Source organism: Aethalodelphis obliquidens, unplaced genomic scaffold, assembly GCF_003676395.1.
Source record: "Aethalodelphis obliquidens isolate GAN/ISIS:26980383/991018 unplaced genomic scaffold, ASM367639v1 scaffold1, whole genome shotgun sequence".
Taxonomy (NCBI): Eukaryota; Metazoa; Chordata; class Mammalia; order Artiodactyla; family Delphinidae; genus Aethalodelphis; species Aethalodelphis obliquidens.
This window is the reverse complement of record NW_020837945.1, coordinates 60,681,374-60,696,420: the sequence shown is the minus strand read 5'-3', so window position 1 is coordinate 60,696,420 and position 15,047 is coordinate 60,681,374. Positions and strand designations below refer to the sequence as shown.

The following is a 15,047-nucleotide window of genomic DNA, read 5'->3' as shown; positions in this document are numbered from 1 at the left end:
AAGTATTGTAAAAATAATGCAAGCCTAACTACAAACAATCTGACTAACTGGTTCCCTGTAGTATGCATCTCCGTTTATTCAGGTTGACCCTAACTTAATGCAGGTCAACAAATACCATTAATGCAAACATCTCTGCATGTAGCCTGGTATTTCAAGCAATACTTGAGACAATAAACTACAGGACAGGAAAAAAAAATGTCAACAGTTCCTTAAAGTTCTCTGTAATGGGATTATAGCTGTATTATGAAACTAATATCAAAAACTAGAGTAGCTTGAATTTGACCCACTGTCTCTTTCCTCTGAGTTGGAAAAGAGGTAAGAGACATGGATTCCCCACAGCATTTTGCTTCTACCACCCATTGTTACACTTAACTGCACTGTTTCTTTTTGTTATTCAGTTATTTAAAGTGGAATTCATTTTCCTTTTCCTCTAGAATAAGATTGTAAGCATCTTGAGAGCAGAAATCAGAATTTTTTTTTTTTCTGAATCTTTCACAGTGCCAGAGCATTCTTGTTTCCTTCCATTTTTTTTCCCCCATGTTTAAATCTCTCCCTTTGCCTTGTTCTAGAAACAGTTTTTAGTGGTGGTCTCTTGGTAGGAGGTACTTAACAGTTTTGAAATGAACTGCTATGAAAACCTAAACCCATCACTACCCTCCCCTCCACTAACCTTCTGACGCTAGAATTTCCCCTTAAGGGAGAAAGAGCAAATGTTTTGGAGCTAAATCTAGAAGTTAAAATGAGAAAAAGGAGAAGAAAACATATTGGCAGCTCAGAAATGAATGACCTTCCATTCTCTTTGTGGCTAAGCCAGTTATTTCACCTTGGATTTCTTCATCAGTAAGAAGTGCCCAGAAGCAACTTCTGGGGTTCTAAGTTGGAATAAATAAAAGCCAATTTTCCTGAGGCCCTCAATACATTTTAACTCCTGGTAACACTAACCAAAATAAAATTCAAAAGCACGAGGATAACTCCAGATGTGAGTAAATTTGTGCAACATCACATACTGGTAGTGTCCAGATGCTCACCTGAATGTCAATTTCAGTCATCCTCTTTCATCGGAAAAATATACATGTTGTCTTTGGCAGTGAAACCTGTAAAAAGAATAAAATGTTGCATATTTGAATTTTAGCCATATTAAAAATAATTTTCACATATTTTATTTTCTTCATTTGCAAATTTAATTTATGTTGGTTCTTCCTTTTGTATGTAATCAACAAACTTTAACAGTGGTGTGGTTCTGAGTTAAATGTTTGCAGAATAGTTGTGGCTTAATTTAAAAATAAATTTCACACCTACCTTAGAGCTTGTGTTGTTCTCCCTTAGCTGGAAATTTCTCTTGTACAGAAATGGTTCTTAAACTCTTAGTTTTAGCCTGATTTACCTTCAGAGAGAAAGAGTGTTAGAAGTGTAGTTTGTGATCTGCATGAATGAATGCATATGGAAAATCCGATCTGTAGGAAAAAAATCTGACCTAGAAAAATGACTTCTAATTCTTCATACCTCATTTGGGCTATCTTTCTTAAAAAAACATGTTTACTGCTTTCTATAAACTGTTTCAAAATATCTGTGTCAGGATAACATTGCATAGTCCATAACTTCTTATTTTTAGACCCCCTGGGATTAAAGAAGAATATTAATCTGATTTACTCAGTAATGTAAAATTATCTTTTTATATTTGGCATAATTAGCCACCAATTATTTGCTTACCCAGTTCTTCCCTTAGCACTGTATCCAGATTTGTCAGTTATATATTCAAAGTGGTATTCCTTCTAGGTGTATCCTTCAACTGTCAGACTACTCCATAGACTGAGTATCATAAATGTTGATGCAGCTGATGGTTCAAGGCCAGTGTTTCTGGTATATAGAATCAAGATGGGGTTTCTCAACACAGCACTACTGACAGTTTGGACCAGAAAATTCTTTGTTGGGGGCAGATCGGTACTGTCCTGTGCACTCTAGGCTGTTTAGCAGTATTCCTGGCCTCTACCCACTAGATGCCAATAGCTCCCCTCAGTTGTGATAATCAAAATTGTCTTCAAACATTGTCAATTGTCCCCTAGGGATGGGGGTGCAGGACAAAATTGTTCCCCTGTTAAGAAACACTAGATTAGTGGTATACATTACATACAACCAGAACCATTGTTTTTTGTTGTTGTTATTCATTTGCTGTTGTTGTTGTTGTTTTTAATGGAGCACAGAAAAATCTGATCCAGAGGAACTCAGTAATTCTCGCTTGTGAATTTCTTCCATAAAACTGGTTCTATTTTAAATGTTGAATTAATAGGCAGGACACAAAGTTTCCTTTAATGACTTATATGTCAGAGAAGGGGTTCTAAGATTCTGCATAGATGTATATTTTATACTTTTAATTTATTTATTGGTCTCCTTATTATGGTGATCTTTCTGAAAGTCAGACCAAGTTGGCACACTGCTATGACTTAACTAAATTCCCCTTTCAACATTTGCCTGCTTCAAATAATTTAATTGTTGATATTTTACCCTTAGTGCACACAGCTGAAGAGAGATCTTTAGTGAAAACTAAAACTAACAGGTAAATCCATCTTGGCTTTGAGGCAGAAAGATGGCAGTTACACAAAGAGCTCTTCACTACAATGACCTGAGACAGTCCAAGACCTTGAAGTGAAATTTGGAGGTCACCTGCCAAACAGACCCCACAGCTTTGCTTGACTTAGTCAGCCTGATTTCAAATACCTCCAAAGACTCAGAAAAGCAATTTCACATCTTCACATTGGCTGTATGAAACCCCTTAATCCTCATAGTAACCATAGGAGGTAGGTATGTTTTCTATGCCATTCTCACAGGTGAAGAAACTGGACTACTAAGAATTTTAGTAGCTTGGTCAAAGTCATACAGCCTGTAAGAGACGGAGGCAGGTTCCAAATTAGTCAGTACTCCAGAGGTCATGATCTTCTAAAGTTCTTTAAAATATGTTAGAATTTAAAGGGAAACTGATAAGCTGGATTTCAAGCATCAATGAACAGGATATTTATCCAAAAGAATAAATGAAGAAATTAATCAGCCCTTCAGATTTAAGGGAGAGGGATTATCAGAATGAAAAGAAGTACATATTTAATAGCTATGTTATAGTAATACTACACTACTTTTAAAATATATAGCACTTACAAAATTTTCAGAGAATATCTCAGTTCTGTCCAGAGAGTCTCAAATTATTTTATAATCGCCCCTTTCCTTTTGAAGATTAAGAGAATATTATTTTGCTTATGAGCATAGTTGGCATACAACAGATGATTTCCATTTTCCTTCCTTAACTGTCAAATAATGCCACCTCTCATTAATATATTTTCCAGAAAACACAAGGACTTAGATGATAGATAAATCAGAGGTTATTATTTTTTAAGTATGCATATCTAAGCATCTTTTTTCCTATACTAAACCCACTAAAAAAATTCCTAAATCTGGAATACTGTGGTTGAAAGAACATCTTGACACTTCTAGCTTTCTAAGCATCAATATTAGTCAACAGATTAACACCCTTAATTATTAATTTATACCTTGCTACCCATTAAATGTTTAGTAACCACTGAAACATTTGTCACCTCTTTTGATTATTTATAATTTTTTAAAAATAATTCCAAACTGATGCTTCACCCAGTCTTCTAACTTGTTAGCTGGAAGTTAGGCTGTCACAGATCTGTGGCGGAAGAGGAGAAGAGGGGTGGGCAGTTGGAGAAGTAGAGGAGAGCCGTATTTCTTTCCAAAAGTGTTTATAATCACTGCAGCCTGCAATTAGATCACATTTTAGTTGATGTCAAAATAAGTTGGTTTAATCCACTGGCTGTCTTCGAGTCTAATGACATCCATGTTTCTAGAAATGATGAAATTATATATGTAGACTCATTCTTTTAAAAATTATTTTGCTTATAGTTATGCCATGCTTATCAAGGTCATTCTTCATGAGCCTAGCAAAGTTACTTTTCATATACATTTAAAGAGGCATGATTACAACATGGAAGGGAAATTCTGATGCAACTTTAAAAAAAATTAGAGAACTTTTCATTTTATTCTTTTACACATTTCATATGTAATCTAGACTATCACAGTAGCTTTTATTGTTTTCTGCTTATATTATAAAATTATCTTGTCTAGCTTACATGATTTTAGAATCTGCATCTCACTGGAAAAGGTATTGGTAGTATGTGTCTTTGCAAAACATTGTTACAGATGGGATTTCCACCCATAGAAATTAGATAGTCTCTCCTATTCCTAAGGAGAACCTCATGAATAGTTTTGTAAAAGAAAGCCACGAGTTTATCATGTTTTAGATACTCTAAAACCCCTTTTAATATGCCTATTTGTCCCTTGCAAATAAAGAGAACAGTGCCTCGTCTTCCATGTGAGCAGTTTTTAGCAATTAACCAATCCCTAGCAATTGTGAAATCACAGAACGGAGTCAGTGTTCTCCAGTTCTGAACTTGAAGTTCCTGATAACTGAACCGTGGTTGCCAAAAAAGAAGAGGGTTCTGAAACCTATCACCACTTATCAGAAGTTCTTATAAACAAAGAGAAATCATACTTTTTTCTTTTTGCATACAAAAAAACAGCGGCTAATTAATCTTTGTTGCCCGGTGAATTGGCTGTATTCAGAGGAAATAGGCAACTTGTAGAAAGAAAGTTTAACATGTATTTTAGAATTCTATCATGATACAATTTAGCAACTGATGTTGATGAGCAGATAGTTACTGTGGTTTATAACAGGAGAACCACTGTTAGCTTGTAATATTTCTACTGAGGCAAAGGAAATCAAATCATTTCTTAAGTGTGGAAAGTACATTATATCTCTTCAACAAGGCAATGTGTATGGGGCTGATGGAGTTCCACTCTAGATAGCACTATGGCCACTGGTAAGAACTATACAGCCTCTTGTCTATTCATAGGGAGATAGACATAGGGTGAAGGGAAAAAAAAAAAATTAGGTGGGAAAGGAGCTAGGGTCAGGAATCTGAATGTGCAATCATGAGAGATAACCTCCTGTAAAAACCAGAGAATGCAAGGCGCAAAGGAAGCATGGTGTTCATTTAGGATCCAGTCTGATCTTACCAGACTGGTACAGCTGGAGGAAGCATTCAATAAAAGTTTGTTGAATGGATAAATGAATGTAAACACCCAAAACTACAAGATCACTAGCCCATAAGCTCAGAGAGTAGGGAAAATTAGACTTATTAGGAAACTGCCTTGGTAGCCAGTTACTTAGAAATGTCAATATGACGTCTGCTAAATAACATTTATTAACAACCGTGTTTGTTTGCATTTTTCTCATAGTCAATGAATTGTTATGAAATCTCAAAATAACTTGTTCTCTGCTCGCTTACATTATATTAATCTAGTTTGAATTTAATGACTGCCCTGTGTAAGAGACTCTGGGATATTATGTCAGAGAAACTTTGTACTCTAAGTGCAGATGGTTTTACATAAGTGCAGAGAGTTTAATATAAAGGAAGTATAACATTTATTTTAACACTTCCCTTAATAATGACCACATTTTTGAAGCATTGTTTTTGTTTTGCTTTGTTTTTTGCCTGAAAGAGCCCAGTGACCTTCAAGTCCCTTTCCTGGTTAAGGCTTAAAGCTATCCTTTTCATATATTTGAATATTATTGTTGTCCATGTTCACACTGCCACCTTTCTGCACACCTGGACAAATACTGTGTCCCATCAGCTTAGCTTTACCCTGCTCAGGAAAGTTTAATTCCATCCACATAATTGGATAATTTATTGTGCACTCAGTTTCAGATTAGTCATTGGTTAATTCAGCAAAAATTAATTGAGCTTCCACTATATGCCAGGCATAGTGCGAGATGCTGGGGTGAGCAAGTCATTTATAAATGTTTTAAGTAAGGTTAGTCCTATTGTCAATTCGTAAGGAATCCTAACTTGTTCCCTATGCTCATCATTGTCCATTTCCCTTTAACTTGCTGTAAGCCTATTTTCTTTCCTTGTGATAGTACACAAAAACCATCTCTATGCCAGTTTTCTCACTTTCATTCTTCTACAGTGTATATGTAAAGCAGCTGCTTAGTGGCTCACAGATGCAAATTTAACACAGTAGCCATAGACCTAGACTACTACTATGCGTATATATGTGTACGTGTGTGTGTGTGTGTGTGTGTGTGTGTGTGAGAGAGAGAGAGAGAGAGAGAGAGAGAGAGAGAGAGAGAGAGAAGGATAAGTAAGAGACCTATGAGAACTAAGATCCAGTTCAAGTTGTGCTTCAAGAATTGTACGCAAAAATATCGCCATTGGTGTTGAGGCTGACCTTCGGTTAGTTTTGTTGTGATGATTGATGCATAGTGACATGTTGACACAGTACTACTTTTGTTTCTAAACTCCAATATTGGTTTATCATCTTCTCCTTCTTGAGTTGGCATATTTACAGGCTCTTAGTTCCTTGGTTTTCAGCATTAATCCTAATGTTTTGTCTAAAGTATAGTGCAGGTTTCCTTGTATTTCAATTCACTATGCTTGAAGGGAAGTCACCATAAGTAATGATTTTGCTCTACTCCTTGGCAGCACAACCACAAACTAGACAGTGGTTCAAAATCTCAGGGTTTGCAAGGGGCTATGAGAGACCATATTCAGCCTCAGGGAACTGCTAAAATGCTCAGATTAATTGTCTAGATATGAGTTCACAAGTCTCATGAACATTTACTTTAGAGTTAGAAGAAACTCTAAACTCACTAAATCACTGTTAAATGTCAGGGTAAACCACTTGGTTTTACTGGAGGAAAATGGAATCCATTTAAGAACCAAAATCCTAATATCTAAAATGAAGTTAATGTAGAATAGCACATGCAGGGGGAGCGGCCATGAAGCCTATGGCAGCAATCTTGGCCTCTGTAGACTTTGTACCAGGCAGCTGCTCTTTCCTTCTCCAGATTCACATTATAGACAAATTTTTGTTTATTCACATGAGTAGACAAACTCATGAAATGGTCTCAATCAGCAAATGGCTTTGGAAGCCAGGTAGAGTGAACCAGTCTTTGGTTTATAAATGTGCTGTGATGCTAATGGAACAGCTGCATTAACAATCAACTTTAGTAAGGAAACAGGGGTTTTAGGATAAGAAGCTGAAATGGGTAAAGAAGAACAACAAAGCAAATGACATGCCTGAAAAGTAAACTTTACCATTTGAAGGAATATTATGCAAAATCCACTTGAAAATAATGAATGAGAGGGCCAACTTGATATGTTTTAAAGAGAGTTGGTTGAGATAAGGCCTCAGTTTGGCTTTGACAAGGCTATTGTTAATGTGGGGAGAGTGGGGTTCACATCCCCCAAAATCACATCTTTCAATCTTTATTTATGCTAAGAAAAGATAGCAAGAAAGTACATTGTTCTTTCCTCATTACCAGACCTTTTTTCTTTCTTTGCTTTTTTTGTCCCCGGACTATAAATCAGTTAACTAGGCAGGGTCATTTTCAAGAGCTTTCCTAATGCCAAGAGACACCAAATGGTGAGGTAGATCAAAGGGACAAAGAATTATAGAGGCATTGATCCATTTTCCTTAAGACCCTGAGTACAATGTGAACAGACTACTTAGCTCCAGGCTGCAAACCAAGTATTTTGCAGCAGACCCAGTCGGGATTTCTTAGGAAGTTCTCCCTGTTGCTTTTCATAGTTTAGATAATCCACATGAACAACCCTGATTAAATCAGTTGCCCCCAGGCTATGGGCAAAAGCATAAATGGTTTTTCAGGAAAGAATGGTCCAAAAGCCTGCCTCTTTCTCTCTCTCTCTTCCCTCTTCTCTCTATCTATATACTTCCTCATTTTTTTACTCACTTACATTTTTTATCCTGAAATTCTGTCTATCCAATGTAATGGTAAGTAGAGAGTATTACTGAAAAGGTGCCATTCTTCTCTTCATTTCATGATTCAGGTTTTGATTTTGAATTGCATTACCTGTCTTCTTGTGCTGATTATGAACAGTTTTTTGAAAGGCTGTTATCTAGGGGGTGGTTATCCAATAATATTATGGAAGGTCAGAAGGCATTTGTTTCTCAAGTCTGATTCTTTTTAAACCAGGCAATTACTCTATGGTTTAATAATTCTTACCTCAAAGTTCACTTGAAAGAAAGCTCATAAGATTTAAGGGGAAAAAAAAAAAATCCCTAAAAATAAAAGTTAGGCTAGTCTAGGCCAGGGTGGGAAATTCCATTGTGGCTAGAAGCCCATGGCAGGTAGAGTGGAATTTAATGAAGGAAACTGCTGTGTTTTTGTGTCTTTCTGTATGTTTTTCCTTTAAAACCAAGAGCTGGGCAGGCATCCCATTCGACCTGACGTGACCCAAGCAAATTGCTTCTTATATAAAAACAACTGCAGACTTTGAGAATGTGAAAATGCACTGTATCCTTCTCCAACTGAGGGAAACGAAAGCCTGAGAAACAGGACGGCCTTGTCAATACTCGTTGAGCAGAACTATCACTCAAACCTGATAAAGGGAGATTAGGACAAGCTTCCTTATGCCAGAGGGATTCATTATAAGTAAGACTTCTTTATTTATTTTTTATTCTCTTAAACAAGCACAAGTGGTAGATGGAAAATGCATTTTTTTAAAGACAGATTTTATGTAGGAAATGGTAGTATGCACAATTTTTTAAAGTCTTTTCATAGAACTCACATTTTTAATTTAAAAGAACAAATATTAAATTTAAAAAAGACAATGAGAAGCATTTTCCTTTTCTGCCACAGTCTCAGACAAGGGAAGGAGAAGAGATTCAGGGTGTGTCCACTGATATTGCATTCAGATGTGTTGTCTTGGCTTGTGTACTGACAGATTTATTTAAAAAACAAAGTTTTAAAAATGCATTGTGTGCTAGTGAAGTCACTTCATAAATCTTTTCCTTTATGAATTATTTTGATCACAAGGCTTGTTGTTTGAATCACTGAAGGACTATTCTCCCTAAAAGAAAAATGCCTTCATTTCCAAACTGTCAGTTCAAAAGCCAGCAACTTCCCCTGAACAGCATGCAGGGATCCAGAGGGGCAGAGAAAAAGGGACCACATGAGTCCTGACTCTAATATGAAGCATAATTCAGTTTAGATTTGTCGTGGTTCACAGAAGAGACATGTTTTGAAAATTTGGACCCAGAGTCCGTACTTTTCTAGTAAATGACTTAGTTTGAAATACTGATTCTGCTTTAGGAAAAAACAAACAAATAAGGGAACACAGCCTTTGATGCAGCTGGTCCGTCAGAGGGCGGAAAGTTAGAATTAGAATGCTCTTCAAGCTGTGGCTGAATAATGAAGGGTAGGGCTTCCTAGCTGGGCAGTGACCACAGTCCCCTGGGAGAACAGAGGACAAATATTACCTAATGTGTACAAAGACTTTCAAAGTTAAGTTGATTACAAGCTGAGGGAAGAAGGTTGGATGAGGCAGCAAGGACTGAATTCCACCAGAAGGACCTGATAGGTGCCACAGGGCTCCACTCGGCCCTCAGTTCTCAGGGTTTAAGGGATGGGTACCAATAGGAAGCCAGTTAGGTTCTTGAAATGAATAGCCTGCATAAAATTATTACAGAGAAGAAAGAAAAGTAGAATAACATATTGGAATATATACATACATAGAGATTGGTAAATTGGATGAAGTTTACACTGTAGGTCACTGTATGATGGGTAAGACTCTCCCTAACCAAGGTGTAATTTGTAGCTAAGGACCTTGTCTTGTTCTTAATTTGTTTTCCTCACAGCACCTGGAATATTGTTGAGACATAAAAATAAATAATTAACAATTGGTCTGTTATATCAATTTTCCATGGTAATTGGTGAGATGGGGTAGTAGGTTAAAAACTCCAGATTAAATACTGGAGACTGTCTGGAAGAGATGAATTTGAGACTGATTTCTAAAGGACAAAAGGGGTGGACAGAACTGGAGAGGCTGTTTCAGGTTCACTGATTCCAGAGGTATTTTTTGACCACGCGCTGCTTCAATCTGAGAGCTCCATTTTTCTGCTGCTCCATAAAATGAGCAAGAATTGTATGGGAAGGATGGAGAGCAAGTTTACATGACAGAAGAAGCAAGTTGCTAATGTAGGAGATGGGAAGAATATTAATAGGAAATGCATATTGTTAGAACAAGTGATGAGTACTGTGAATGAGTTTGATCTCAATTCTAAGTCGGCAATATGAGAAAATGGTTGAAATTTAACTCTGGAGTCTGACTACCTGGGCCACTTTATAAATTCATCTATATAAAATATGTAGTAAATGTTTGTCTTAGAATGCGGCTTTATAAATGGTGAGGATGAAGTTACCCATTTTCCGTGCACAGCTGTACCACATGTTCAGATTCTCTGTCATAATCAGAAATATCTCACATCACTAGTCTCCCAAGCATTCTCACTAAGGTGCCTTTCTTTCTTTGTAACTGTATTTCATTTCACTCATATAGAGTAACCTGTTGAATTTAATTATACAAATATTTCCTGGCCATGTTTAGTAAATGGAATACATACCATTTTCCAAGGCACTGTGAATTACTTTTTTAAAAGACGAAAACAAAATGTCTTTTTTCATAAGGAAAAAGCAGTCTATTGAGAAAGGAAAACTTGCTGACACTTTGATTATAATGCAATTTTCCAAATCAATTTCTAAATACTATCTACCATAAAACAACACTTTTGATAGCTCTGATTTTGGTAATGGAGGAGTAGCTTGTACTATTTCAGGACAAAGATATCCATAGATAACAATTCTAAACTCTGGTTGCAATTTAAAAAAACAAAAACAAAAAAAAACCGAACTGCAATTGAAAACTGATAAACAATTATTTGAAGGCACTGGAAAGTGACCAAAAGCAGACAGAATCTGGAGTGAAACGTACTGGGTGAAATCCACATTTATGATAGCTTTTTCCCTCAAGGAACTTCCCAGTCTGTGTGGTATGGGACAGTTAGAATTGAAGCAGCAAACCACAATCTTATTGGATTGAGGTGTCAGAGGATGGAGTTCAGAGTTGGCAGAGTGGCTGAAATTAAGGGAGCAAATTTTGGAAAGGATGGAGCCACAGATGGGGGGCACCCATAAATCCATATATAAACTCTCCTAATGTCTTGGCTGATTTGTGGACTATGCAAGTAGAGGGGAGTCTATAAGGACTTGGAGAAAAGGAACAACTAGAAGGCTGGAAGAGCTGAGAAAATATATCTGATGAAGGGAAGACAAAGTTAGGAGTATGAGTTTAACTAAGTTGTAAGGGTTTGGTAAATGTCTAAAGCTTTGCTTAAAACACAGAAGGGCCACACTTTAGAAATATAGATGGTGAATCAGGACTAAGAAATTAATTTGAGAAAAAGGGACAAAACAATAACATTGAAAGGCCCTAACAAAGCACAAAACTAGGCCACCACAATGTCAAGGCAGTCAACCAGTAATTTAATTGCCTACTAGAATTAAAAACCATTCTTTAGAGGAAGATAACAGAACCAAGGGTCTTATATCATATATAAGATACAAATACAATTAAATAATGACTGGGCATGGAAACAGGAAAATGTGACTGCTAACCTAAAATACAAAACAATCAATAGAAACAAATCCCTAGGTAATGTACATGTTTTAATTAGCATACAAGGACTTTAAAGCAAAAGTTATAAATATATTCAGGAGTTAAAGAAAAATATGGTCATAAGAGGAAGAAACATGAGAAAATAAGCAGAGAAATGGAAATCATTTTTTAAAAAGCCAAAAAGTTAAGGTACAATATCTGAAACAAATAAACAAAAAATAATTAGAGAGGCTTGACATCATATTGATGGCAGAAGAAAGTGTCAGTAAACCTGAATACAGATTAATAAAAATTATTAGTATAAAGAAGAGCGAGAAAAAGGACTGAAAAAATGTGCAGAGTGTCAGTAATCTGTAGAACAACATCAAACAGTCTAATATTCTTGGAGTATCTCAGGAGAAGAGAAAATCAATGGAATTATTAAGAAGAACCAAAGGGTTAAAGTACAATAGCTGAAATAAAAGTAATTCTTGGCAGCAGATTGGAGATGGAAGAAGAGAAAATGGGACAAAAATGATATTTGAAGAAATGATAGCAGAAAATGTTCAAAATTAAGTGAAAAAGCAAAATTATACAAGGAAAACCACATGTAGGCATTGTTTTCAAACTTCTATAAGCCAACGATAAAAAGAAAAATCTTGAAAGCAGCCAAAGGTATTTGGGGAATAGATTGCCTATAGAGGAACAATTAAGTAAATGTCAGCTGACACCTCATCGTAAATGATGGAAGCTAGAAACAATGATTAGAAAGAAAAACTGTCAACCCAGAATTCTACTTACAGTAATCATAACTTCCAAAGGTGAAAAACTAAAGAATTTTCATATAAACAAAATTTGTTGTCAGCAGAACTCATACAAGAAATGTGAAAGGAAGTTCTTTAGGCTGAAAAGACATCAGATGTCCTTAGTTTTAAAAAAAGAATGAAAAACACTAAAAGTTGTAAATATCTAAGTACATGTAAAAGAATATGTTTTTTATTCTGCTAATTAAAAAAAAATTCTGCTTGCTTAATGCATAAATTATAACTTTATCATGGATCTATAATATTTATAAATTTAAAAATATATAAAAATACTACAAAGGATGGAGTGGTGGTAAATAGAATTATACTCCTGTAAGACTCACACGTTAACATGAAGTGGTACAATATTAAGTCTAAGTAGACAGTGATAAATTAAAGAAGCATATTGTAATCCCAAGAACAACTGCTAAAAACCAATACAAAATAAGTACAGCTAAAAAGCCAATAATGGATTTAAAATGGAATAATAAATTACCTACTAAACCATTAAAAACAGAAAGGAAAGCAGAGGAATAAAAAAGCAAAAAAAAAAAAAATAGAAAGCAAATAATGAGATGGTAAATCTAAACTCAACCATAGCAATAATTCCATTCATTGTAAATGGTCTAAACACTACAATTAAAAGACAAAGACTGTCAGACTGGATTAAAAAGTAAGACTTGACTATATACTGTCTATAAAGAAAGCACTTTAAATATCAAGTTATGGTTATCTTGAGAGTAAAAGAATAGGGTGATATATACAAATATACATACAGTATGAGTTAGCATAAGAAAGCTGGATTGGCATGAACCTGCGTCCCCTGCATCGGCAGGCAGACTCTCAACCACTGTGCCACCAGGGAAGCCCCTATAAAGTATTTTAAATCAAGTTATACTGAAAATGCAATATATTGAAATTTATCATACAGGTTAAAGACTGTCTTGGCAGAAATCTAGGGGTTTCATTCTTAATCAGAAGAAAGAAGAAAGGTTTAAAATCAATGACATAGGTTTTCACTTTAATGAAGTAGAAAACATGATCATATAAAACACTAAAATAGTGGGAAAAAGGAAATAAATAATAAATGCAAAAATCCAAGAAACAGAAAACAAACAATAAAGATACACAGAGGGAAAACTTGATTGTTTAAAAAGATAAATGAATTTGATAAGCCTCTAGAAATAATGATTAAGAAGAAAAGATACAAATTACCAATATCAGTAATGAAAGGGGATATCATTACTTATCACACAGATATTAAACGAATAACAAGAGGGCTTCCCTTGTGGCGCAGTGGTTGAGAGTCCACCTGCCAATGCAGGGGACATGGGGTCATGCCCCGGTCCGGGAAGATGCCGCATGCCACGGAGCAGCTAGGCCCGTGAGCCATGGCCGCTGAGCCTGCACGTCCAGAGCCTGTGCTCCGCAATGGGAGAGGCCACAACAGTGAGAGGCCCACGTACCGCAAAAAAAATTAAATAAATAAATAAATAAATAAAATAAAAGGATAACAAGAGAATATTATGAGCACTTCATGTCAATAATTTCAACAACTTTGATAAAACAGATAATTTCTTTAAAATACATGTTGCCAAAACTGATACTGGAAACAGGAAATCTGAATAACCCTATATTTACTAAAGAAATTGAATTTGTTATCAAAAACTTTCCTAAAAAGACAGCCCCAGGCCTAAATAGTTTCCCTGAAGAATTCTATAAAACATTGTAGGAGGAAATAATATTAATCCAAACAAATTCTTTCAGAAAATATAGAAGAAAACACTTCCTAACTTGTTTTATGAGGCCAGCATAACCATAATTAGCAAAAGCTGAAAAAGATAAGAAAATTACAAGGCAGTATCCCTCATGGGTCTGGGCACAGTAATTTTTTTTTTTTAATATTAGCAAATACAACTACACTTCAATTTAAAAAAAAAGAAAAAATTAATAAAAAAGATGCAGCAATATATAAAATCAGTAATACCTCACAACCAACTAAAGGTTATCTCAGGAATGCAAGTTTAGTTTAACATTTGAAAATAAATCAATGTATATTCACCATATTACTAGAATAGAAAAGAAAAATATGATCTCAGTAGATTCAGAAAAAGCATTTTAAATAATTTAATAGGCATTCTTAATAAAAACTCTCAGAAAACTTGAAGAGATAAGAACTTCCTCAATCTGACGAAGGGCTTCTTTAAAAACCTACAATTAATATCATACGTAAATATGAAAGGCTGAATAAATGCTTTCTACCTAATATCTAGTACAAGGCAAAGGTACCTATTTTTACTATTTCTGTTCAATATTATACTAAAGATCCTAGCCAGAGTAATAAAGCAAGAAAAATAAAGGTTAAAAAATCGAAAATGAGGACTTCCCTGGTGGCACAGTGGTTAAGAATCTGCCTGCCAATGCAGGGGACACGGGTTCGATCCCTGGTCCGGGAGGATCCCACATGCCGTGGAGCAACTAAGCCCGTGTGCCACAACTACCAAGCCTGCGCTCTAGAACCTGCAAGCCACAACTACTGAGCCTGCATACCACAACTACTGAAGCCCACGCCCCTAGAGCCCGCGCTCCGCAACAAAAGAAGCCACCACAATGAGAAGCCCACGCACCACAACATAGAGTAGCCCCCACTTGCCGCAACTAGAGGAAAGCTCACACACAGCAGCAAAGACCCAATGCAGCCAAAAATAAATTAATTAAT

The 15,047-nt window shown here is 35.7% G+C and overlaps 1 protein-coding gene across 1 annotated transcript in view; it reads left to right on the top strand.

The window, feature by feature from the left end:
- The window catches only part of ZBTB20 (zinc finger and BTB domain containing 20), a 797,288-nt gene that overhangs the window by 468,853 nt on the left and 313,388 nt on the right, over positions 1 to 15,047 (top strand). The gene's annotated exons all lie outside the window — the stretch shown is intronic.